Raw genomic sequence first — 27,815 nt, forward strand, 5'->3', positions numbered from 1 at the left:
CTTTGACAAACTCTCCAAATATTAATGTGAATTATTGACACTGATGAAGGAAATGGGTCACCCACATTCATCACGGGAGGAATACATGGAAACCATGTTATCCCATTACCTAAATGAGCCAAAAATGGTCTGATATGATGTTCTGAAAGTTTGAGGTCATTTAGCCTCAAAACTGAACCTTGTCTTGTCTTGTCTCAAATTGATGACGACTCAATTTGTACTCTTCAGGTAGCATATGTGATGGACAGTTTCTCAGCTGATTTCATCTGCAAGATAGGGAACAGCTGGGCCTTGAGAGAGTTCACTTGACTACATAAATACTCACAGTGTAGAGATAGTTTAAGTACTTAAACTCTGGATATCTTAAGATAAATCATAACTCTTGAGATTATACTCATTCTTCTGCCAATCTAAAGATAAATGCAGCCTGCAAGGCTCTTTCCCTCCAATTACATATTATTCAGAAACTCCTGTGGTTCAATTTCCTTACCTATGAAGTTGAAAGACTAAAATGGGAATACTACAATATTAGTCAGTTCTCACATTGCTATAAAGAACTACCTGAAGGCCGTGCACAGTGGCTCATGCCTGTAATCCCAGCACTTTAGGAGGACAAGGTGAGCAGATCATCTGAGGTCAGGAGTTCAAGACCATCCTGGCCAACATGGCAAAACCTGGTCTCTACTAAAAATACAAAAATTAGCCTGGCGTGGTGGTGGGCACCTGTAATCCCAGCTACTTGGGAGGCTGAGGCAGGAGAATCACTTGAACCTGGGAGGCAGAGTTTGCAGTAAGCTGAAATTGCTCCACGGCACTCCAGACTGGGTGACAGAGTAAGACTCCATCTCAAAAAAAAAGGCCGGGCACAGTGGCTCACGCCTGTAATCCCAGCATTTTGGGAAGCCAAGGCGGGGCAGATCACGAGGTCAGGAGATTGAGACCATCCTGGCTAACATAGTGAAACCCCGTCTCTACTAAAAAAAATACAAAAAATTAGCTGGGCGTGGTGGCGGGTGCCTATAGTCCCAGCTACTCGGGAGGCTGAGGCAGGAGAATGGTGTGAACCGGGAGTTGGAGCTTGCAGTGAGCCGAGATGCGCCACAGCACTCCAGCCTGGGCAAAAGAGCGAGACTCCGTCTCAAAAAAAAAAAAAAAAAAAGAACTACCTGAGATTGGGTAATTTATACAGAAAAGAGACTTAATTGGCTCACAGTTCCACAGGCTGTACAGGAAGCATGGCTGGGGAGCCCCAGGAAACTTATAATCATAGTGGAAAATGAAGAGGAAGGAGACAAGTCTTACATGGCAGTGGCAGGAGATAGAGCAAAGAGGGAGGTGCTATACACTTTTAAACAACCAGATCTCATGAGAACTCACTATTACGAGAACAGTAAGGGGGAAATCCGCCCCTGTGATCCAGTCACCTCCCACCAGGCCCCTCCTCCAACATTGAGGATTACAATTCCACATGAGATTTGGGTGGGGACACAAATCCCAACCATATCACCTACCTTGACTACCTCCTTGGGTTGTTGGAAGAATCTAAAATAAAATTAAATAAGTGAAATTATTTTGTGAGTCATAAAGCTCAATACATGGGCAATTCATTCTTGTTAATAGTCATTGTTGTGATTATTAATGTTCTACATGCAAGTCATACCTATAAATAGCCATAATAATTAATTAGGTTATGATATTCATGGCCAGACATCTGCTATGGAATAAGAAACGTCTCTCAGATGACTTGGGGAAAAAAACAACCATCGGGAACCCAGAATGTTTCTAGATTTAGCATTTTGTTTTCTCCAAATGGCCCTTTTCTGTCTTTCTGAAGAATCCTGCTGTATCACTACAAGGAATGGGGCTTTCTTGATCAAACAATAGCTATGATGGCTGGGTGCGGTGGCTCATGCCTGTAGTCACACCACTTTGGGAGGCTGAGGCAGGTGGATCACCTGAGGTCAGGAGTTTGAGACCATCCTGAGTAACACAGTGAAACCCCATCTCTACTAAAAATACAAAAATTAGCTGGGCTTGGTGGCACATGCCTATAATCCCAGCTACTCAGCCGGCTGAGGCAGGAGAATCACTTAAATGTGGGAGGCAGAGGTTGCAGTGAGCCGAGATCATGCCACTGCACTCCAGCCTGGGTGACACAGCAAGACTCCTTCTCAAAAAAAAAAAAAAAAAAAAAAAAAGCTATGATAACTATAACAGCAAGGTGGGGCTTCACACATAATGGCTGGATGCTCTGAGCATCTGAGCATTGTTTCAGCTGGTGATCAGAGTGAGGCTCTGACCTTTAGTCACACATTCCACTAAAACGCTAAGCAAATCATATGTTTTAACCACACCTGTCAGGTTTTAGGGACTAGACATCTCTTTAATTATGAAATGGTTTGCACATTTGCTAGGTGCACATGAGGTGCTATTTTATAAATGTTCAATTATTAGAAAATAAAGCACATTGAGAAATAAATCTGGAGCAAAAAAAGGAAAAAAAACCCCACAAAGTTGTTTGGAGAGAAAGGCCTAGAGACCATTTTGGCTAAATTCCAGTGGTTCTAAGCTTTGCGCCTGTTAATGTCTTTTATTGGCCTCAGTATAAGATATTTCTTCGGGCATATGGACAACTCTGAAATTGCAAAATATGCACGGAAGCACATTCATGGAAATGTAATCTTGTCTTCTCTGAGACCTATGGGGACCTTGAGTGCCAGAGGCTTCCATGAGCTGTGCAGGGTCTCCACGTGCCAGAGAGATGTAAGATAACTGAGCTGTCAAGAGAAAAGTGACCACGGAGGGGGAGCTTGAACTCAAGGGCCAGAAGTAAAGGAAAAGCATAAGAAGCTCACATTTTTAAGTAACTGGAACAACTGTTAATAGATATACTGTCTTCAAGGATGTGTAATAATAATCAATCGGCAGCAGATCCGAACTCCCCTGGCAGCTAAACAGAGGGAAGGTGGCATTCTTCATTAAAATGCAACCAGGGTGCTGTAGGTTAGGTATCAGGAGGAACACGCTGATGTCAAAGGCTTGTTCCTTTCTGAAAGCATCAGCACCATAGCTTGAGGAATTTTAAACAATGGCATTGAATAGCGCTAGGCAGGCCGGGCTTGGTGGCTTATGCCTGTAATCCCAGCACTTTGGGAGGCTGAGGTGGGTGGATCACTTGAGGCCAGGAGTTTGATACCAGCCTGGCCAACACAGCGAAACCTCGTGTCAACTAAAAATACAAAAATTAGCCAGGTGTGGTTACACGCGCCTGTAGTCCCAATTAGTCAGGAAGGTGAGGCAGGAGAATTGCTTGAACCAAGAAGGCAGAAATTCCAGTGAGCTGAGATAGCTCCACTGCATTCCAGCCTGGGCGACAGAGTGAGACTGCTCAAAAAAAAAAAAAAAAAAAAAAAAAGACTAGCACCAGGCTAGTGATATGGTGTGGGTCTGTGTCCCTGCCCAAATCTCATGTCAAATTGTAATCCCCAGTGTTGGAGGTGGGACCTGGTGGGAGGTGATTGAATCATAGGGGTGGATTTCCCCTTTGGTGCCATTCTCATGACAGTGAGTGAGTTCTCATAAGATCTGGTTGTTTAAAAGTGTGTAGCACCTCCCTGCTCCCTCTCTTCCTCCTACTCTGGCCATGAAAGACATGCTGGCTTTCCCCTTCAACTTTCACCGTGATTGTAAGTTTCCTGAGGCCTCCTCAGCCATGCTTCCTGTACAGCCTGGAGAACCATGAGCCAAATCAAACCTCTTTTCTTTAAATTACCCAGTCTCAGGTAGTTCTTTATAGCAGTGTGAGAACAGACTAATATAGCTAGTTTATTTGAACTAGTCTCCTTTTCAGCTGACTCCTTTTCCCTCTAAAAGCATAATAAATGGAATGAACTGGAGTCAGTGTGCCTAGGTTTGGAACCAGACCTACCACTTAGTAGCCATATGACTTTAGACAAATCACTTAATCTCTCTTGGAAAAAAAAAATTAGTGGAAACAGGATCTTGCTACGTTGCCCAGGCTGGTCTCAAACTCCTGACCTCAAGCGATCTACTCACCTCAGCCTCCCAAAGTGCTGGGATTATAGGCATGAAAGAGCCACTGTGTCCAGCCTTTTCATAGCTTTTAAAATCTATTTTCAAGGCCCAGCTCAAATTCCATCTCCTGCAAGCACAAATGTATTCACACACTCTTTTTGTCATGTGACAAGCATCTGCAGAGTGTGTTTTATGTGCCAGGCCAAGGGTCCCAGAGAGGTTTACTGAGAGACATAGTCCCTGCCTTCGAAGTGCCTGCCATCTGTGGGAGACACAGATGAGTAATAACCCACTGGCTAGGATAGCTGTTAACACAGGGTGTCTAAGTGAGCTAAAATACCATAAACTGAGTGGCTTAAAGAACAGATATTTATTTCTCACAGTTCTGAAACCTGGGAAGTCCATGGTCAAGGTTCTGGCAGGGTTCAGTTTCTGGTGAGGTCCCTCTTCCGGACTTTCAGACAGCTACTCTTCTCTCCTCTCACGGTGGAGAGAAAGAGGAAACCTGTTCTCTGGTGTCTCTTCTTTTAAGGGCACTAATCCCATCATGGAAGCCCCACCCTCATGACCTCATTAAACCTAATTACCTCCCAAAGGCCCCACCACCAAATACCATCACACTGTGAGGGTCAGGGCTTCAACATGTGAATTTGGGGGTGGGTGGGAAACAAACATTCAGTCCATAACACAGGGCATAATGGGAGTACAGAAGACAGCCACTTATCCAAGTTTTGGAGGCTGTCCCCTGGTCTCTTGTCAGAGACCATAGGATGAGAAAGGATTAGCTGGATGAGGGTGAGGCAAGAGAACAGGGTCTGGAGGCAGGCAACCTAAGGCTGATTCATGCTGTCTTCCTAGAACTAAATCAAAAGGCAAACCCCCAACTTTCCATGACCAAGTAACAAAAGGACCAGAGGCTACTCCCTTTGCAAACCACACCCCCCTTTTCTGCAAGGTAGATGGAAAATTGAAAGTACCTCTGATTGATTGTAGAAAGTAATAGTTTGCATAGGAGTGTAACTTGGTAACGTCACTTTAGTCTCTGATTGGTTGCTATCTGCAGCCAATCAGACTGATTGCCAGCCACCAAGTGGCCAATGGGAAAACTCTAAGGGGTATTTGGACCCCAGAAGATTCTGTAACCGGAGCTCTTGAGCTGCTGCTTGGCCATCTCCCACCTTGTGGAGTGTACTTTTATTTTCGATAAATCTCTGCTTTCATGGCTTCATTCTTTCTTTGCTTTGCTGTGCATTTAGTCCAATTATTTGTTCAAAACACCAAGAACCTGGATAACTTGCAGTCAAGACCCTTTACCAGGCCGGGTGCAGTGTCTCACACCTGTAATCTCAGCACTTTGGGAGGCTGAGGCGGGCGGATTGCCTGAGGCCAGGAGTTAGAGACAAGCCTGGCCAACAATGGCGAAACCCAGTCTCTACTTATAATTACGAAAATTAGCCGTGCCTGTAATCCCAGCTATTTGGGAGGCTGAGGCAGGAGAATTGCTGGAGCCCAGGAGGTTGAGGATGCAGTAAGCCAAGATCGCGCCATTGCACTCCAGCCTGGGCAGCAAGAGTGCAACTCCATCTAAAAAAAAAAAAACAAAAAAACAAAAAACCCTCTACCAGTAACAAAGGGATGGGGAAGGGAGAATGCATTCCATGTAGGAGAAGCCTCTTGCAAAGATCCAGGGCCAAAGAAGCAAAGGCAAACTAGGGAACTGCAAGCAGCAGTGTGTTCCTGGCTCACAAGGGCGTGATAAGGGGTGATGGGGATAGTGACCGCTGAGGCTGAAGAGAGACTCCAGGAACTACCCAGGGGACTTTGGACTTGACTCTGAAGGCAGTGGCATATCCATGAAAGATGAGAGTTGATCACAGTTGCAGTTTAGACATTTCTCTCAGGCAGCAAGGAGGAGGATGAATTAGAGGGGGTCCCGTGGAAGTTCTCCCTGAGCACCCCAGTCCACTCAGTCTGTATGTTAATACCTATTGCTCTAGATTCTTTACATCTCAGTTTAGAATTTAATGTTTCTATTTTTGCTCCTCAGGCACTGAATTTTTCTCTCCTACCTGATTATAAGCTTGTTCAGGGTGGGGACCTTGTTTATCCAAGGGCACAGAGTAAGTTCTCCATAAAATCTCCAGGGGCTGGGCACAGTGGCTAAGGATAATCCCAGCACTTTGGGGAGCCAAGGTAGGCAGATTGCTTGACCAGGAGTTCGAGACCAGACTGGGCAACACAGCGATACCTCGTCTTTACAAAAAATACAAAAATTAGTCTGGCATGGTGGTGCATGCCTGTAGTCCCAGCTACTCGGGAGGCTGCTTGAGCCCAAGAGGTTGAGGCTGTAGTGAGGCTGTCACCACTGCACTCCAGCCTGGGTGACAGGGGAGACACCATCTCTAAAAAAAAAATAAATAAAAGAAAAGAAAGAAAAAAAGAAAAACTCCAGAGAATAGGATCCTCTTTTGATCTTTTCCATCTGTTGCCATGGCCAGATGCACTGTGACACTTTTCTTTCAGTAGGGAATTTTCTTTCTACATTATTGTACTTATTTTATTGGACTCTTTTGGGCATGTTCAGAAAATGGTACTGATGTTAAGTGCAAAGGTTACGGAGCTGTGAGATGATGGCAGAAAAATGTGAAGCGAGGCTTCTCATCCTTTTAATTTTATTTATGTTTTTCAGACACAAGGTCTGGCTCTGCTGCCCAGGCTGGAGTGCAGTGGCGTGATCATAGCTCACTGAAGCCTTGAACTTTTAGGCTCAGGTGATCCTCCTGCCATAGCCTCCTGGAGGCTTTTCATTCTTTAATGGGCACACAAACACAGAGGGCTCTGTTCAAATGCAGATTCTGATTTAGCAGGTCTGGGGTGGAGCCTGAGATTCTGCTTTTCTTTTTCTTTTTTTTTCCTTTTTTGAGATGGAGTGTCACTCAGTCACCCAGGCTGGAGTGCAGTGGTGCGATCTTGGCTCACTGCAACTTCCGCCTCCCAGGTTCAAGTGATTATCCTGCCTCAGCCTCCTGAGTAGCTGGGACTACAGGCACCTGCCAGCACGTCAGGCTAATTTTTGTATTTTTAGTAGAGACAGTGTTTCACCATGTTGGCCAGGCTGGTCTTGAACTCCTGACGTCAGGTGAACCGCCTGCCTTGGCCTCCCAAAGTGCTGGGATTACAGGCATGAGGCACCATACCCGGCCGAGATTCTGCTTTTTTTAATAAGCTCCCAGGTGATGTAATGCTGGATGCAAATCCACAGACCAGAGTTGTGGGGGAAAGCACCCCAGGCTAAAAATCTGGATGCCTGGGTTCCAGGTTGGCTTTGCCAGTAAGTGGCCACAAGACCTGGACTAAGTCATTGAACATCCCTGGGCCCCGGATTTCATCTTTAAATTATTGAGTTTGTCTGGTTGATCTCTAAGCTCTCTTCCCAGCTCTAAAAATTAATCTGTGATTGGGTACGTTACATTTGGCAAAAACATTTTGAGAATCTTGGAGAAAAGAGGTATGTGAATTCAGTCCATTTTAGTTATTAATGTTACTGACAGAGAGGCCATGGCTTGAATTCCAGTGGATTAAAAAAAATAATCCTTTAATCCTCCTAGCGTAGTCACTCACCACTTGGCATGGCACAATGTAGATTATTGCTTTGAATGAGCTGGGCTAAAATGAAAATCTCGAGTTGGGATCCTGTCACATTTATACTCCATTTGCAGCCATACTCTTGGGGATGCATGTTGAAATAACTGTGCAATGTCAAAACAAGCTTCCATTTACTTTAAAATAAAATTTCAAGCAGTTATAGCCAAACCCCAAATTCACTGAAGTAGCTAGGAAAGAAAAGGTACAGCTGAGTGTGGATTTTTGAATTTAAATGTCTCTAACTCAGGATTTAGTTGATGTGATCCTTGAAAGTCCCAGTACTGCTACTGTACTTGAATGAAAAGGATGGATAATGAAAAGAGGTATAATCTCATTTGTTACGGAATGCTATTCCTGACAGCTCACTGGAGCCACCATGCTGAAGGCCAATGAAGAGAATGAAGAGGTTAACCATTTACTTCTTCCTTTTCTTTCTTTCTTTTTTTTCTTTTTTGAGACTGAGTCTCACTCTGTCACTCAGGCTGGAGTGCAGTGGTGCAATCTTGGCTCACTGCAACCTCTGCTTCCCAGGTTCAAGCAATTCTCCTGCCTCGGCCTCCCAAGTAGCTGGGACTACAGGTGCACACCACCACACACAGCTAATTTTTGTATTTTTAGTAGAGACAGGGTTTCATCATGTTCGTCAGGCGGGTCTCGAACTCCTGACCTAGGTGATCCACCAGTCTCAGCCGCCCAAAGTGCTGGGATTACAAGCGTGAGTCACCGTGCCCCGTCCTTTTTCTTTTTTAAATACTGATTATTCAAAGCAGCAGCAGGAGGATCAGAGAACTGCACCACAGTAAAATAAAGGCAGTACTTGCTTTCAAATGCAATCCTTCTTTTGAGAATTAACTAGCTGCCAAGTTGAGGAACAGCAGAGAAGCCTCCTTAGGACTAGTTGATTTCCCTTACTGTGGATAAGGCTGATTAAAGCAAGATGAGAAAATGCAACCCAAGGGTGAAGGGTGGGAAAAGGAAAGGGAGACTGCGAGGGCACTGGCTCCAGATATGTACTGGCAAGCCTCAAAAAACTACCAATCTTGGAAACAAATATACACCCTCCCCTCAAATCTAGCTTTTAAAATGTTGGTCCCCTTTGTATTATTATTATTATTATTGAGACAGTCTCACTCTGTTGCCCAGGCTGGAGTGCAGTGGTGCTCACTGCAATCTTGAACTCCTGGGCTCAAGTGATCCTCCAGCCTCAGCCTCCCCAGTAGCTAGGACTGCAGGCATGCACCACCAAACCTGCCTAATTTCAAAAAAATTAATTTGTAGAGGTGGGATCTCACTATGTTACTTAGGCTGGTCTTGAACCCCTGGTCTGAAGTGATCCACCCACCTCAGCCTCCCCAGTAGCTGGGACTACAGGCATGCACCATGATGTATGGTTAATTTTAAAAAATTTTGGCCAGGTGAGGTGGTTCACACCTGTAATCCCAGCACTTTGGGAGACTGAAGTGGGCAGATCACCTGAGGTCAGGAGTTTGAGACCAGCCTGGCCAACATTGTGAAACCCTATCTCTAGTAAAAATACAAAAATTTGCTGGGTGTGGTAGCACATACCTGTAGTCCCAGCTACTCGGGAGGCTGAGGCAGGAGAATTGCTTGAACTTGGGAGGCGGAGGTTGCAGTGAGCTGAGATTGCACCACTGCACTCCAGCCTGGGTGACAGAGAGAGAACTTGTCTCAAAAAAAAAAAAAATCTGGAGATAGGGTCTTACTCTCTTGCCCAGGCTGGAGTGCAGTGATGTGATGTTGGCTCACTGCAGCCTTGAACTCTTGAGCTCCAGCAATCCTCCAACCTCAGCTTCCTGAGTAGCTGGGACTACAGGTGCATGTCACCATACCTGATTAGTTTTCTTGTATTTTTGGTAGAGATGAGGTTTCATTATGTTGCCCAGGCTGGTCTTGAACTCCAGACCTCAAGTGATCCTCCCGCCTCAGCCTCCCAAACTTCTGGGATTATAGACATGAGCCACCATGCCCAGGCTATGCTAATTTTAAACACTTATTTTTTTATAGAGATGGGGTCTCACTATGTTGCCCAGGCTGCTCTTGAACTCCTGGCCTCAAGCCTTCCAAAGTGTTGAGATTACAGGCATGAGCCACCCTGTCCAGCCAATCCTTTTCAATGAGTGACTTTGAGGCAAAATATGCAATTGGAAAAAACATAGTAAGTAGTGTTCTTTCCCCTCTTGGCCAGCCTTCTCAGCCTGCAGCTATAGCTGAGTATAAGTTGATGTGGCAATAGTTAAACTGTTGTCTGGCATGTCTCAGGGAAGGTGGCCTTCCCCAGAGCCTCCCTTGCAGAAGCTCCTAACTGATCTCACTGCCCAGAATCTGCAGGAAGCCGCCTGCCCTATTCTATGTTCAGGAACCCAATGCCAAGAGAGTCAACTGCATTGCTAGAAAGCTTTTGTCTTTGTATTAGTCCGTTCTCGCATTGCTATAAAGAACTACCTGAGACTGGGTAATTTATAAAGAAAAAAGGTTGAATTGACTCACAGTTCTGTGGGCTGTACAGGAAGCATGGCTGGGGAGGCCTCGGGAAACTTACAATCATGGTGGAAGGCAAAAGGGAAGCAGGTATGTCTTACGTGGCTGGAGCAGGAGGAAGAGAGAAGGAAGCGGGAGGTGCTGCACACTTTTTTTTTTTTTTGAGACAGAGTCTTGCTCTGTTGCCCAAGCTGGAGTGCAGTGGTGCATTCTTGGCTCACTGCAACCTCCGCCTCCTGGGTTCAGCTGATTCTCCTGCCTCAGCCTCCCGAGCAGCTGGGATCACAGGTGCCTGCCACCACACCTGGCTAATTTTTAATATTTTTTTTTTAGTAGAGATGGGGTTTCACCATTTTGGCCAGGTTGGTCCTGAACTCCTGACCTCAAGTGATCTGCCCGCTTTGCCCTCCCAAAGTGCTTGGATTACAGGCATGAGCCACTGTGCCCAGCCTGCTGCACACTTTTTAACAACTAGATCTCGCGAGAACTCACTCACTATCAAGAGAACAGCACAGCAAGGGGGATCTCCGCCCCCGTGATCCAATCACCTCCCACTAGGTTCCTCCTCCAATGCTGGGGATTACAATTCGACGTGAAATTTGGGCGAGAACACAGACTCAAACCCTATCAGTCTCCAACGCCAGGCTACTGGCTTTGCCTGCGTGTGACCCCGCTCCTGCTGACTCACATTAACTCCTCTGGGTCATGAAGCGTCTGGGTCCTGCCTGTAATTCCACCTCCAAGAGGTCGCCTCCTCTCATGCAACCTGAGGTCATTTGGATAATGCTTTTGTCTCTTCCTTCAGCACCCTGCTCAGCCGGGAGACGAGCTCAATTCCCTCCTCCTTGCCCTAAGCTGCAAAGCTCTTCTTTTTATCCTGCTCCTTCTAGGACCTGGCTCTCCCTCCTCTGACACCCCACTTTTATTCAGCCAGCCCCGTCCTTCTTGGAGTTCAGCTAGTTGTCTTAGTCCATTTTGCATTGCTGTAAAGGAATACCTGAGGCTGGGTAATTTACAAAGAAAATGGTTAGGCTTGGAGCTGTGGCTCACGTTTACAATCCTAACACTTTGGGAGGCTGAGGTGGGTGGATCACTCGAGGTCGGGAGTTGGAGATCAGCCTGGCCAACATGGTGAAACCCTGTCCCTACTAAAAATACAAACTTAGCCAGGTGTGGTGGCACACACCTGTAATCCCAGCTATTCAGGAGTCTGAGACAGGAGAATCGCTTGAACCTGGGAGGCGGAGGTTGCAGTGAGCCGAAATCATGCCACTACACTCCAGCCTGGGCCACAGAGCAAGACCCCTTCTCAGAGAAAAAAAAAAAAAAGAAAGAAAGAAAAAGATTTATTTGGCTCATGGTTCTGCAGGCTGTACGAGAAGCATGGCCCCACTATCTGTTCTGCTTCCGGTGACACCTCAGGAAGCTTATGATGAAGGCAGAAGGCAAAGGGGGAGCCAGCATATCACATGATGAGAGAGAGAGGAGAGAGAGAGAGAGAGGAGGTGTGAGGCTCCGTCAAACAACCAGCTCTCGTGTGAACTAACGGAATGAGAACTCACTCATTACTACTGTGAGGAGGGCACCAAGCCATTCATAAGGGATCTGCCCCCATGACCCAAACACTTCCCACCAGGCCCCACCTCCAACATCGGGAATGGCATTTTAACATGAGATGTGCAAGGGACAAACATCTAAACTATATCACTGGTCAATTGGGCTTCATTCATATGTTTTTCTCCAAAACTGCTGCTACAAAAACAAATCCAAAAAATCCAGACATGTTCTGGGGGACGGTTTTGCAACATTACAGTGAGAAAATGGCTCATCTATGCTTCTTTAATTTCTTCTCAGGTTGCCTTAGCTTCTAGATGTTGAGATATCAAGAGGCAGGAACTGGAGTTAGCAGAGCAAATGGAGCCCCTACACCCCTGTGAGTTCACACACTGCAGCGCTTAAGTGAGACATGAAGACATTTCATGGAGTGATAACTGTGGGAGAAGCCTTGGACTGGTAGTTGGACCATGTGGGCTCTGCCCTTACAGCCGTGGACAATCATTGCATCTCTCTGAACTTCAGTATCTTCATCCACAAAATCACTCTACCATTCAGGGAGTGAATTAAACTGAGATACAGCTAGGCTCACCTGGTCCGTGGGTGTTCAGAGTATGTTGATTTACTCATTTATTTTTTCATTTTTGATTTTCCTGAATCAGCAAGGCAGAAGCACTGACCCTTGGCCAGCCTCATGGAAACTTTACTGTTTGTCCTTTAGACGTTCTGAATACCAAGAGTCATTTCATCTTCCTTCCTTCCTTCCTTCCTTTCGAGGCAGAATCTCACTCTGTCACCCAGGCTGGAGTGCAGTGGCATGATCATAGCTTACTGCAGCCTCAACTTCCCAGGCTCAAGCCATCCTCCTGCCTCAGCCTCCCTTGTAGCTGGGACTACTTATTATGTAGTAGCTGGGACTACTTATTATTTAATTATGCCAGGCTAATTAAAAAAAATTTTTTTTGTAGGGACAGGAGTCTAACTATGTTGTCCAGGCTAGAGTGCAGTGGCACAGTCTTGACTCACTGCAACTTCTGTCTCCCGGGTTCAAGTGATTCTCCTGCCTCAGCCTCCCAAATAGCTGGGATTATAGGCACCCACCACCACACCTGGCTAATTTTTGTATTTTTAGTAGAGACAGGGTTTCACCATGTTGTCCAGGCTGATCTCGAACTCCTGACCTCAGTTGAACTGCCCACCTTGGCCTCCCAAAGTGCTGGGATTACAGGCATGAGCCATCGCGCCCGACCAGCATTCCCAAATCTATTTATCAAATCTACTATGTGCCAGGCACCGTATTGGGTACTGGGGATACTGTAGTAAACAAAAAAGCCAGGGTTTCTGCCCTCTCAGATTCCATGGTCAAATGAAAAACTCCTTAACTCCTTTCAGCCTCAGTTTTCTCATTTTTAAAATGGGATTGATAATAATACTTATCTCAGAGGTTTGTTGTAACAACAAAAAAAATAAGGCGACAGCTAAAGGGCTGAGAATAGAGCCGGTCATGCGGCTGATGTCATATATTGACATGATAGCTTTGGCTGTTGATGACAGCTTGGAACACTGGTGTGACTTTGTTTTCCTAGTACTGGAAACACATCAATCAGGATTAATGATTCGAATTGCTTATGAGAAAAACCCCTATAGATGTGGACATGTTTAGATATTTTAAAATAAACATAGAAAAAAATGGCGAACTCAAAATGATGGAATTGGAGGGTGTGACAGTTAATTTCATGTGTCAACTTGACTGGGCTAAGGGATGCCCAGATAGCTGATAAAACATTATTCCTGGGTTGTCTGTGAGGGTGTTTTCAGAAGAGATTAGCATTTGTTTCTTTGTTTTGTTTGGTTTTGTTTTTGAGACAGGGTCTCCCTCTGTCGCCCAGGCTGGAGTGCAGTAGTGTGATCATGGCTCACTACAGCCTCAACCTCCTGGGCTCAAGTGACCTTCCCACCTCAGCCTCCTGTGTTGCTGGGACTACAAGCACACCACCATGCATGGCTATTTTGTGTGTGTGTGTGTGTGTGTGTGTGTGTGTGTGTGTGTGTATGTAGTTTTTGTAGAGATGGGGTTTCACCATGTTCTCCAGACTCATCTTGAACTCCTGAGCTTAAGGGATCCGCCTGCCTTGGCCTTCCAGAGTGCTGGGATTACAAGCATGAGCCACTGCGCCTGACTTATGCATTACTTTTGTAGCAAAAAAAATTAATAAAATTTTAAAAAGTAAAAAAAAAAAAAAAGAAAAATGAAACATTAAAAAAATTCTCTAATGCCACCAGGAAAAGTGCTCAATTTTTTCCTCCTAGGAATGTGGATAAATTCCCCCAAAACAGCCCCTCTATAATGATTCCATAGCCCCCTTTCCCCACACCCTCTCTTCCACCACTCCACTCCCTGTACTCAGCCCCCATCCCTCCTTTGCCACAGGCAGCACTCACTGAACCCAGTGTAAAGCACTAATGTTGTTGTTAGACAGTTTCCTTCTACAGGCTTCTGCCAGGCCAAAGCTACCCGAGTGAACAATAATCATTATCATGTCTGACAATCTGTGAAGATTAGCTCTAAGGGGAAAAAATTGAAAAATTGCATGTGCAAGTTATATTATGTGTCTTAATTTTAAAGCCATGCTGAAACCACAGAGTGTTGTAGCTTACCGCTATTTATCAAAGGCAATTATTAGAAAAGCCAGTTTGTATGGTACACATTTGTGTCCATAAAAACGCACTACTTACTGACCTGTCTGGTCTCTGAACTCCAGACTCCTTTCTTGCCTGGATATCTTTTTTCTTTTCTTTTTTCTTTTTTTTTTTTTTTGAGACAGAGTCTCACTCTGTCACCCAGGCTGGAGTGCAGTGGCATGATCTTGGCTCACTGCAACCACCGCCTCCCGGGTTCAAGCGAATCTCCTGCCTCAGCCTCCCGATTAGCTGGGATTACAGGAGCATGCCACCACACCAGCTAAATTTTTGTATTTTTAGTAGAGACAGGGTTTCACCATGTTGGCCAGGCTGGTCTGGAACTCCCAACCTCAGGTTGTCCGCCAGCCTCGGCCTCCCAAAGTGCTGGGGTTTCAGGTGTAAGCCATCATGCCCGGCCTATAGGCATTTATAATTCCCCAGCATTTATAAGAGGTCATGCAAACTAAGCCCTGTGTTTGATGCTATCATACTTGTATTCTCATCACTGCTGGGATGGATGGAGAGAGGCATATTGGTGCAGCTTTTCTGCAGAGCCTCAGAAACATTCTGCGAGGCTGACTCTCCTAGCCTGTGTGACCATGGTTCCCTGGTGCCACAGTGTCACTCACAGTGGGCCATTGGCCAATGGCTACCCAGGTGCCATGGCAGCCTCTGTAGCCTTCAAGTTCAAGAAATGAATCTCAGGGGCCTTTTAACTTGCCCTACATCACCGGGGTTATTCATGGCAGGAGAGGAACAGGTGGTTCTAAGACCTTGCTCTTAAATCCTAGTTCACAAAGTACATTGAGCTTGCCTGCTGTGTTCTCTGAGCCCTCGTAACCTCCCTCCAGCCAGTCAGACTGACCTGAATACCAAAAAGTGGTTCCATAACATTAATGATTCATTACATCCTTTTCCTATATCAGATCACTCCCAGCTGATTATCATACAATTAGTCTTATACCCTTTCTTCATCCTTTTTCTTATCAGTTGGAGAAAGGTAAAATGTTTGCAGCAGAAACACACAAGCCCTTGGGGCTGGATGTGAGGCAACCCATGTCAGATTTTAAGGTTTGAGGGTTTTGACACTGATACCTGCCAGCATTAGCCCTGGTCTGACCTATCTAAACCAGTAATTGTGCTGGTCGGGTTCCTTTGAGAGCCACTGATATAGACCACCATTCCATCGCATAGAACCAAATTTAAGTAATTTATGTTTGATTCTTTATCTGGAGGTTGAATTGGAAAGGCTAACTGCTCTTTATTTATTAATTTATTATTATTATTATTATTATTTTTGGAGACGGAGTCTCACTTTGTCACCCACGCTGGAGTGCAGTGGTGTCATCTCCATTCACCACAACCTCCGCCTCCCAGGTTCATGCAATTCTCCTGCCTCAGCCTCCTGAGTAGCTGGAATTACAGGTACCCGCTACCATGCCCAGCTAATTTTTGTATTTTTTGTAGAGACGGGGTTTCACCATGTTGGCCAGGCTGGTCTCGAACTCCTGACCTCAGGTGATCTGCCCACCTCGGCCTCCCAAAGTGCTAGAATTACAGGTGGCATGAGCCACCATGCCTGGTCTAACTGCTCTTTAATATATTTAAGCATGATTATCCTGATCAGTAAGAGTGACAGGCATTCTTAGGCTTAGACAAATCTGCCTGGGGGTGTCAAGATCATCTTGTATCTAGGACTTCAATAAATTCTTAGAAACTATTTAGCTTCATGATCATTGTTTGCTAGAGGCTCTGCTAAAGAGGCACATCTCTTACTTGACCAAATCTAGAAATAATAACTTAATTACTACTCAGCTATCATATAGAATTTTGATAATAGACTCAAGTTAAGGGACTTTGACTTTAGAGATTCAAATATGTTCTAAAACGCTTTGACTGAGTAATTATGTTTCTGAAAATAATCTATCCCAAGTAAATAGTCAAGAATACAAAAGAGGCCTGGCACGGTGGCTCAGCTCTGTAATCCCAGCACTTGGGGAGGCCAGGGCGGACAGATCACTTGAGGTCAGGAGTTTGAGACCAGCCTGGCCAACACGGTGAAACTCTGTCTCTACCAAAAAATACAAAAATTCGCTGGGCATGGTGGCATGCACCTGTAGATACAGGTACTTGGGAGGCTGAGGTGGGAGAATCGCTTGAACCCAGGAGGTGGAAGGAGGTTGCTGAGTGAGCTGAGATCGTGCCACTGAACTCTAGCCTCGGTGACAGTGAGACCTTGTCTCAAAAAAAAAAAAAGAAAAATAATTACAAAAGAATATGTATGCACAAAGATGTTCATCACAGCATTATTTAACACAGTGAAAAATTAGAAGCAAACTGGCCGGGTGTGGTGGGCTCACATCTATAATCATAGCAGTTTTGGGGGCCATGGCTGGCGGATCTCTTGATGTCAGGAGTTCAAGACCAGCCTGGCGAACATGGTGAAACCCCATCTCTATTAAAAATGCAAAAAAATTACCCGGGCATGGTGGCACATACCTGTAATCCTAGCTGCTTGGAAGGCTAAGGCATGAGAATCACTTGAACATGGGAGATGGAGGTTGCAGTGAACAGAGACCGCGCCACTGCACTCCAGCAGGGGTGACAGAGTGAGACTCTGTTTCAAAAAAAAAAAAAAAAAAGAAAAAAAATAGAAGCAAACCAAAAGTAAATTCTGGACTAATGTAAGATGTTAATAATAGGTAAAAAATGGGTGTAGGGCATATGGAAAATCTGAACTGTCTGCCTAATTTTTCTGTAAATCTAAAACTGTTCTAAAATAAGTTTATCAGACTGGGCGCAGTGGCTCACGCTTGTAATCCCAGCACTTTGGGAGGCCAAGGCAGGCAGATCACTTGAGGTCAGGAGTTTGAGACCAACCTGACCAACATGATAAAACCCCATCTCTACTAAAAATATAAAAATTAGCTGGGTATGGTGGTGGGCACCTGTAATATCAGCTACTCGGGAGGCTGAGACAGGATAATTGCTTGAACCTGGGAGGTGGAGGTTGCAGTGAGCTAAGATCAGGCCACTGAAGCCTGGGTGACAGAGTGAGACCCTGTCTCAAAAACAAAACAACAAAACAAAAACATCAAAAAAGTTTATCAAAGTAAGGTGCAGTATATCCAAATTGATGGACTGTTGCACAATAACTAAAAATTTATGAAGTTTGTAATTATGTAGAAAATCATTAAAACACGTAAAAAAGGAAGGATGCAAAATTATGCAATTTTCATAACAGTGTGCACTGGAGACAATTTTCAGAATGGCAGCACAAGGAGCTCTGTGGACCCTCTTCCCAGTGAGACAACCACAACTGGTGAAAATTATGTAAAAAACCACCATCTGAAGTCTCTGGAAATTGTCCTACAGGCACACAATGAATGAAGAAATATTTATTTAAGAAAATCTAGTAAGTCACAATAACAATAAGACTCTGTGGCATTTGAACCATGACTTACTTCCTTTTCCACAACTCCCCGACTTTCATCCCTAGTTCATTGTGACAGAGGCTGTGCTACTGGTGGGAGGTATTCGAGTTACCGGCAGTGAATATGTACGGGTTTGCAGCAACCTCAGTTCTTGCCTCCTCAGAAGAAGGAATTCGGGCCAGGCGTGGTGGCTCATGCCTGTAATCCCAGCACTTTAGTGGTGGCTCACGCCTGTGATCCCAGCACTTTAGGAGGCCGAGGTGGGAGGATCACTTAAGGTCAGGAGTTTGAGACCAGTTTGGCCAACATGGGGTGAAACCCTGACTCTACTAAAAAACTACAAAAATTAGCCAGGTGTGTGGTGGCGTGTGCCTGTAGTCCCAGCTACTCAGGAGGCTGAGGCAGAAGAATCACTTGAACCTGGGAGATGGAGGCTGCAGTGAGCTGAGAGTGCAGCACTTCACTCCAGCCTGGGCAACAGAGTGAGCCTCAGTCTCAAAAAAAAAAAAAAGAAGAAGAAGGAATTTGACTGAGGGGCATAAGGCAGAAAAAGAGATTGAGGCAAGTTTCAGAGCAGGAGTGGAAGTTTATTTAAAAGGCTTTAGAAAAGGAAAGAAAGAAAGTATGCTTGGAAAAGACCCAAGCAGGCTCTGAGGTCAGATGTGACATTTAACTTAGATCCTAGGACTTTATAAGCTGGCCCACTTCTGGCATCTTGCACCCCCTCCTATGATTCTTCCCTTAGGGTAGGTTGCCTGCATGCGCAGTGCCCTCCTCACACTTGGGAAATGAGCATGTGCAGTGTGTTCAGAAAGTTGTATGCATGCCCAACTGAAGCTTTCTTCCTGTTTCCGGTGGAGTGCCCCTATAAGGTCTTACTCTGCCATTTTGTCTCTTAATGCCCATGCCCAGGAAGTTGCTTCTCTCTGGCATCTGCATTCAATTAACACTTTAGTGCAACAAGTGTGAACCATCCGGAGATGGCCTCTTCCTGGCTCTGACTGCCAATTTATTACTTTTAGAGAGGCAATGTGATAATCGCTGAACCATCATCTGACATTCCTAGTGGATAGGAGAGAGCCCTCTCCGCCCCGCTCATGCCTGTCTAACTACCTGTAACAGCTCCATCCTGGGTGGGTGCAGCCAAGAACACAGGGCTCTGTCTCTCTCAAATCCCAGTTGAGGGCTATTGTATCTTCCCAGGAGGGCAGGCCACCAGCATTTTTCTTCCCCAACCCTGGCTCTGTGTCGTAGAAGCTCTAACTCAGGCAAGAGCAACTGGGAGGTCTTGGGGGTGGTCCGTTCTCTTACCCAGCCCCTGCTTTTAGGGTACAGGTGAACCCTAGGTGTGGGAGGCTGAAAATATAAGGATCACAATTTCCCTGGACACAGCTTGCCCTTACAGCAGAGGTTCCATGTTGGGAGAGGAACACTGGGAAGACTGGAGGCTATTGCTCCTGTCTAAAGCCCTACTCATAAAATAGGGGAATAACACTCAGAGAGAAGCAGGCCACTGTCTCTACCCCCAGTTCCAGAGCCCTGGTGAAGAATTTTGCCCAGGGAGAGAGGCAGGACATAAGAACAAAGATCCCTGAAGCTCTCCCCAATGGAACTGACTTCATTAAGCCTGGAGTGTGGAGAAATTCAAGCCTACACTCTAGAAAACAATGCAGATTTTGGTAGTAAGCAATTAAGAGGAGGCTAGGAACTCCATGTGAACAACAAATTAAATCATAGGACAGCTACATATTTACTGGAGAGAACCAGGGAAAGAGAGAGCTAAGAAGAGCCTTCCTGGTCTCAAAGGAAGTCTCAAAAACTGGCCTCAATAGCTTAGCTACCTCTGCAAAGGTACCTGAATTCAGTTGCTCCAGCGCATTGTTATAACAAATGAAAATTGGAGGGTAATTAGTGGACATTAACAGGAGAGTGTAAAACCTACCGAGGCAGCAGATAGTATAAGATAAAAAAAAAAAAAAAAGAAAAGGAGCCTGGAAGAGAGTCCAGCTAAAACCATTGTCATCCCAGGGTGACTCTTTGTGTGCCCAAGGTTGTAACCTCTGAAGATTAACATCAGGGGCTCCACACTGAGGGAGAAATAGGCTTCACTAAAATAGTTCCCTGGGTCACAAAACAAGATAAACAAGAAACAACGATAAGTCCTAGAGAGGGAGGAGTGAGGGAAATCAGTATCCAGTTGTTACAATACAGAACCTAAAATGCCCAGTTTTTAACAAAAAATTATGATATGCAGAGAAATAGGAAAGTATGACCCATACATAGGAATAATAAAAGCAGGCAACAGAAACTGCTTGTGAGAGAGCCCACATGGCAAATTTAGCAAAGACTTCAAAGAAGCATTATAAATATGTAACTAAAGAAGACTATACTTAAAGAAGTAAAGGAAGATACAATGACAATATCTCATTAAAGAAAGAATACCAAAAGAGAGATAAAATGATAAAAAATGAACCAAATTTAAATTTTGGTACTAGAAAGTACAATAACTGAGATTAAAAAAATCACTATAGGAGCACAATAGTAGATTTGAACCAGAAGAAGAAAGAGTCTATGAACATGAAGATTGATTGAGAGGTTATACAATCCAAATAATAGAGAGAAAAAAATGAAGAAAAATGAATAGAGCCTCAAGGAACTGTGGGTACACTATTAAGTATAATAATATATATGTAATAAGAGTAGCAGAAGGAGAGGAGAAAGGAAAGAAGCAGAAAAAAATATTAGAAGAAATAATGGCTAAAAGCTTCCCAAATTTGATGAGAAATATTAATCTCAATGAACTCCAAGTATGATAAGTGCAAAGAGATACATACCAGATACATCATAGTAAAAATGTTGAAAGACAAAAATAAAGAGAAAATCTTGAAGTAACAACAGAAAAATTACTCATGTTCAAGGGAACCCCAATAAAATTAACAGTTGACTTCTCATTAGAAACCATGGAGCCCAGAAGGCAGTGGGATGACATATACAAAATGCTCAAAGAAAAATAACCCCTATCAACCAAGAATCTCATATCCAGTAAAACCATCTTTCAAAATTAAGGTAAAAGAAAAGACATTTGGGCTGGGCATGGTGCCTCATGACTGTAATTCCAGCATTTTGGGAGGTCAAGGTGGGTGGATTGCCTGAAGTCAGGAGTTCAAGACCAGCATGGCCAACATGGTGAAACCCTGTCTCTACTAAAAATACAAAAATTAACCATGTGTGGTGGCAGGCACCTGTAATCCCAGCTACTTGGGATGCTGAGGCAGGAGAATCGCTTGAACCTGGGAGGCAGAGGTTGTAGTGAGCCAAGATTGTGCCATTGCACTCCAGCCTGGGTGACAGAGTGAGACTCTGTCTCAAAAAAAAAAAAAAAAAAAAAAAGGAAAGACATTTGCAGAAAAACAAACAAACAAACACCAAGGTAATTCATTGCTAGTAGACCTATTTTACAAGAACTACTAAAGAAAGTTCTTCAGGCTAAAAGCAAGTGACACCAAATAGTAATTCAAATCCACACAAAAAAAGAAAGAAGAAAAAAAGATCAAGGCAATTATGTTATTATAAAATACACTATAAACGCATATATTTTCTTCCTTCTCTTAATTGATTTAAAAATTAATTGCATAAAACAGTGCATTTATAATTGTATTATTGAGTTTTTAATATATAAAAATGTGGCTGGTTGCAGAGGCTCATGCCTGTAATCCCAGCACTTTGGGAGGCTGAGGTGGGGAAATTGCTTGAGGCCAGGAGTTTGAGACCAGCCTAGGCAACATAGCAAGACTCTGCCTACAAAAATATTTTTAAAAAATTAGGCATGGTGGTGGGTGCCCGTAGTCGTAGCTGCTCCGGAGGCTCAGGCAAGAGAATCAGTTGAGCCCAGGAGTTCAAGGTTACAGTGAGCTATGTTTATGCCACTTCACTCCAGCCTGGGCAACAGAGTGAGAGCCTGTCTGTATTTAAAAAAGATAATACATTTGACAATAACATGACAAAGGAAGCAAATGGGAGCAAAACTGTATAGGAGAAAGAAACATCACCAGATGGTATCTCAAATTCACAGGAACAAATGAAAAGAAACATAAATGGCAAATAAGAAGGTTAATGTAACAAACTCTACAATTACTTGTTTTCATTTCTTCTCTTATCTTCATCAACACACATAAAATTATATAATATGATAATTATAAAATATATTATTGGCTGGGTGTGGTGGCTCACGCCTGTAGTCCCAGCACTTTGGGAGGCTGAGGTGGGTGGATCACGAGGTCAGGAGATCAAGACCATCCTGGCTGACATGGTGAAACCCTGTCTCTACTAAAAATACAAAAAATTAGCCAGGCGTGGTGGCAGGCGCCTGTGGTCCCAGCTACTCGGGAGGCTGAGGCAAGAGAATGGCGTGAACCCGGGAAGTGGAGGTTGCAGTGAGCTGAGATCGCACCACTACACTCCAGCCTGGGCAACAGAGTGAGACTCTGTCTCAAAAAAAAAAAAAAAAAAAAAAAAATATATATATATATATATATATATATTTGGGTTTGTAACATATACAGATGTAATATGTATATTAATAATAGCATAAATTAAAGAAGGAATAGTGCTATACAGAACAATGTTTTTTATATTTTACTGGGTTTAAGTAACTATAATCTGAAGCAGGTTCTGATAAATTAAGATATTTACGTTAAGCCATACAGCAACCATAAGAAAATAATAAAAATATACATAGTGAGGGAATCATTAAAAGAAATTTAAGTGTTACACTAGAAAGTGTTAAATTAATGCAAAAAGAAAGCAGTAAAGGAGGAAGCAGAAGAACAAAAAAGACTTAAGACACATAGAGAACAAAAAGCAAAATGGCAGATGTGAATCCAGTTATATCAATAATAATATTAAATGTGAATGGATTAAACAATTGTATCAAAAGGTAGAATGTGTTCTGATGGATAAAAAGTAAGATTCAACTACATACTGTCTATAGAACACACACTTTACATTCAAAGATGCAAGTAGGTTGGAAGTAAAAGGATCGAAAAAGATATGCGAATAGCAATGTTAAGAAAACTGGAGTAGCTATATCAATATAAGACAAATTAGACTTTCAATAAAAAATATTATTAGAGATAAAGAGGGACATTTTATAAAAGGGTCAATCCATCAAGATAATTTAGCAATTGTAAGCATATGTGCATCTAAAAACAGAGCCTTAAAATACATGAAGTGGAAGTCCAACAGAACTGAAGAGAGAAATAGACAATTCAAAAATTATCACTGGAGGCTGGGCACGGTGGCTCACACCTGTAATCCCAGCACTTTGGGAGGCCGAGGCAGGTGGATCACCTGAGGTCAGGAGTTCGAGACCAGCCTGGCCAACATGGAGAAACCCTATCTCTACTAAAATACAAAAATTAGCTGGGCGTGGTGGTGGGCACCTGTAATCCTAGCTACTTGGGAGGCTGAGGCAGGAGAATTGCTTGAACCTGGGAGGAGGAGGTTGCAGTGAGCCGAGATCATGCTACTGCACTCCAGCCTGCTGGGCAACAGAGCGAGACTCCCTCTCAAATAGTAAAAAAGCAAAACAAAACCAAAAACAACAACAACAACAAAAGTTATCACTGGAGGCTTCAATATCCCACCTTTAATAATGAGTAGAAGAACTAGACAGAAGCTCAACAAGGAAACAGAAAACTTTAACAACACCATAAACCAACTAGACTTAACAGATTGCTATAGAACACTCCGCACAACAACAGCAAAATACGTATTTTTCTTGAGTGCATATGAAACATTCTCCAGGATAAACCATATACCAGGATGTAAAAAAAAAGCCTGAACAAATTTAAAAGGATTGAAATCATGCAAAGTATGTTTGCCAATCACAATGGAGTGAAATTAGATAATACTAGTAACAGAAAGAAATGTTGGAAGTTCAAAAATAGGTGGAAATTAAACAACACACTTCTAAATAACCAACTGAGTCAAAGAAAAATCACAGGGAATATCAGAAAATACTTTGAAAGGAATGAAAATGAAGACGCAACATACTAAAACTTGTGGGATGCAGCTAAAGCACTACTTAGAGATACATTTATAGCTGTAAATATTTATATTAAAAAAGAAATACCTTAAATCAATAACCTCACCTTTCATCTTAAGACACCAGAAATTTAAAAGCAAACTAAACCTAAAGGAAGCAGAAGGTAGGAAACAGTAGAGATTAGAGTGGAAATTAATGAGCTAGAGAATAGAACAATAAAAAAAAATCAACAAACCCAAAAAATTGATTGAAAAGATCAACAAAAATGACAAACCTTTACCTAGAATGACCAAAAAATAAAAAAGACTCAAATTACTAAAATCAGGAATAAAAAAGTAGATGTCACCATGTATCTTAGATAAATGAAAATGATTATAAGGGAATACTATGAACAGCTGTATGCCAATTAGTTTGATGACTTAGATGAGATGAACTAATTTCTCGAATGACACAGCCAAATTTGACTCAAGAAGAATTAGAAAATCTGAAGAGAACTATAACAAGTAAAAAGACTGATAGAACTATCAGTCTATAGTCTAAAAACTATAACAATTAATTTTCAAACATCCCACAAAGAGAATCTCAGGTCAGATAGCTCAACAAAACTAGGAATAGAAGGAAAATTCTGCAACCTGATAAAGATCATCTACAAAACACCCAAAGCTAATATTGTACTTAATGGGGAAAGTCTGAAAGCTTTCACCCTAAGATCGGGAACGAGACAAGGATGTCTGCTCTCACCACCTGTATTCAGCATTGTACTGGAGGTTCTAGCCAAAGCAACTACGCAACAAAAAGAAAAGACATCCAGATTGGAAAGAGAGAAGTAAAACTATCTCTATTTTTAGATAACATCATTTTGTATATGGAAAAATCTTAAGAAATAGAGCCAGGTGTGGTGGTGCATGCCTGTAGTCCCAGCTATTCAGGACGTTGAGGCAGGAGGATCACTTGAGCCCAGGAGTTTGAGGCTGTAGTGAACTATGATTGCACTTGTGAATAGCCACTGTACTTCAGCCTAGGCAACATAGTAAGACCAGGTCTCTATTAAAAAAAAAGAAAGAAAATCTTAAAACACATGCACACACACACACACACAGAGAGAGAGAGAGAGAGAGAGAGAGAGAGAGAGAAACACACACAAACACATTATTGGAACAAATTACTTCAGAAAACTTGTAGTGTACAAGATCAATATACAAAACATTGATTCAATTTCTGTATACTAGCAATGAACAATTCAAAAATGAAAGTAAGAAAGCAATTACAGTTACATTAGCATGAAAAAATAGAAATACCTAAGTAAATAGAATGATATCCCTTGTTCCTGGATTGAAGATAATATTGGTAAGGTGGTAACATTCCCAAATTGATCAATAGCTTCAATGCATATCTGTCATATCCAGGCTACCTTTTTGTAGAAATTGTCAAGCTGATCCTATAATTCAAATGAAAATGCAAGGGACCACAATGGCCAAAGCAATGTTGAAGAACACACTTGGAGGACTCATGCTTCCTTCTTTCAAAACTTACTAAATAGCTACAGTGTTCAAAGTACTCTGATACTGGCATAAGGATAGACATATAGATCAATGGAATAAAATTTAGAGTCCAGAAATAAAGCTTTACATGTATGGTCAATTGATTTTTGACAAGATGCCAAGACAATTTAGGAGAAAAAAATAGTCTTTTCAACAAACAGTTGGGACAACTGGATATCTACATGCAAATGAATGAAGTTGGACCCCTTCTTCACACCGTATGCCAAAATTAACTCACAATGGACCATAGACTTAAATGCAAGGGTTAAAACTATACTCGTAGAAGATAATAAAAGAGTAAATTTTCATGACATTGGGCTGGTGCAAAGTTTTTTAGATATGACACCAAAAGTACAAGTAACAACAGAAAAAAAATAGATAAACTGAACTTCAAATTTCAAAACTTTTGTGATTTTTTTTTCCTTTTTTTAATTTGAGATGGGTTCTGCTATCACCCAGGCTGGAGTCCAGTGGTGCAATCACAGCTCACTGCAGCCTTGAACTCTTGAGCTCAAGTGATTCTCCTGCCTCAGCCTCTTGAGTTGCTAGGACTACAGATATGTGCCACCATGCTTGACTAATTTTTGTATTTTTTGTAGAGATGGGCTCTCACTTCTTGAACTCCTGGCATCAAGTGATCCTCCTGCCTTGGCATCCCAAAGTGCTGGGATTATAGGCATGAGTCACCGCACCCAGCCAAAACTTTTATGCTTTAAAGAACACTATTGACTGTATGTGGTAACTCATGCCTGTAATCCCAGCACTTTGGGAGGTCAAGGCAGGAGAATCACTTGAGGCCAGGAGTTTGAGACCAGCCTGGGCAACATAGTAAGACCCCATCTCTTAAAAAAAATCAGCTGGGCATGGTGGTGCATACCTGTTGTCCCAGCTACTCAGGAGGCTGAGATGGGAGGATGGCTTGAGCCTAGGAGTTTATAGAGGCTGCAGTGATCTATAATGGTGCCACTGCACTCCAGCCTGAGTGACAGGCAGAGATCCTGTCTCTTAAAAAAAAAAAAAATGATGGGGCATTTCCAGCTTCTGGATGTCTGTTATTTGAATTCCAGGCGTTTTCTAGCTTCTCTGGTGGCAGCAGTAGCCGTAGTAGCATTGACAGCAACAGCACAGAAGCCCCTAGAATAGTGACAAATTCCCTGCAGTGTCATCTGCCTTCTAAGCGGAACTGCCCCAGGAAAATAAAGGGGAAGCTCCCACTGGTTAATAGAACCTCTGATGCCCATTTATAAGTGTAATTTTGCAACGTCCTTGGTGGCTTGCAAAGGCTCTCCCTAAATTTCCTTTCAACAGTGCACTTTCCCTTTTTCTTAGATGTGTACGAAAAGGACCAGGCTGCCTGAGAATGCTTTCCAGGTCAGATAGTTGGCTGCCTCTTCCCTTTAGCTAAATAAAGGACACCATCTTCAAAGGACGAGGAGACGAGTCCATCTGGTCTCTCTGATTGCACCGGCCAGGGGAGTTCCAGCCAAGTCCCAAGCTTTAGCTATCTGGACAGTCAGCTCATACCACCCAGAATCTACATCTGGCTGCCAAATGCACCTTGCTCTGGCCACCCACATACACTGGATCCAATGAGCAACCGGCTCAGCATTCTCCTGGCTGAACAAAGAGGGTGCTTGCCACAAGCAGGGCTATTGTTCAACTGGCATTACCATCAAAGGCCCTGGCCAGCTCCCCTTTGTCTGTCCGTTGCTATTCAGAAGGAAAAGAGGAGAAAAGCAAATCAATAGTTTCTTGGAGAGAATCGCCTGTGGACGTGGGACATTCACTCTAGCACCGAGCTAACGTGATTCTAATAACAACTTGTAAAGCTATTTAACATGGAGAACCTTGCCAACACATATTCCAAAATGTCACAGCGCCTGGTTATAACGGGCAGGCTGTTTCCCAGATTTAGAGAGTTGAGTCATCTCTGCCTGCTTATATGTAACAAGGTCTGTGCAAGGTGTTTGGCGGCTGGTTATTATATGGATGTTAACCTTTCAACCCTATATTGGCATTAAAGACATGTCATCTTGTTTTCAGGCGTACTGCAAGAGCCTTTTCCCAGAAGGTCAGATTTTTTTTTTTCACTTGGCCCCAGGCCCATCTCATGCCCCCAAGAGAAATAGGCTCTCGACACCTTCATATACATCACAACTTTTTTTTTTTTTTCCTGAATCATTCACCTGCACTGGTTTATAAGGGGTAAGGTGGGCACAGCCCTTCCTGGCAGTTAGGAGCATTCGGGTCTTTTTGTTGGGTCAAAATGTTGTTTGTATTATGAAATATTTCTAACATGTAGAAAAAGAACAGATAGTTAATATAATGAATACATGGTTTCCAACCCTGGGCTTAAAACAACCGCAGCAACGGCCAGGC

This window comes from Pan paniscus, chromosome 6, assembly GCF_029289425.2.
Source record: "Pan paniscus chromosome 6, NHGRI_mPanPan1-v2.0_pri, whole genome shotgun sequence".
In the NCBI taxonomy this organism is placed as follows: Eukaryota; Metazoa; Chordata; class Mammalia; order Primates; family Hominidae; genus Pan; species Pan paniscus.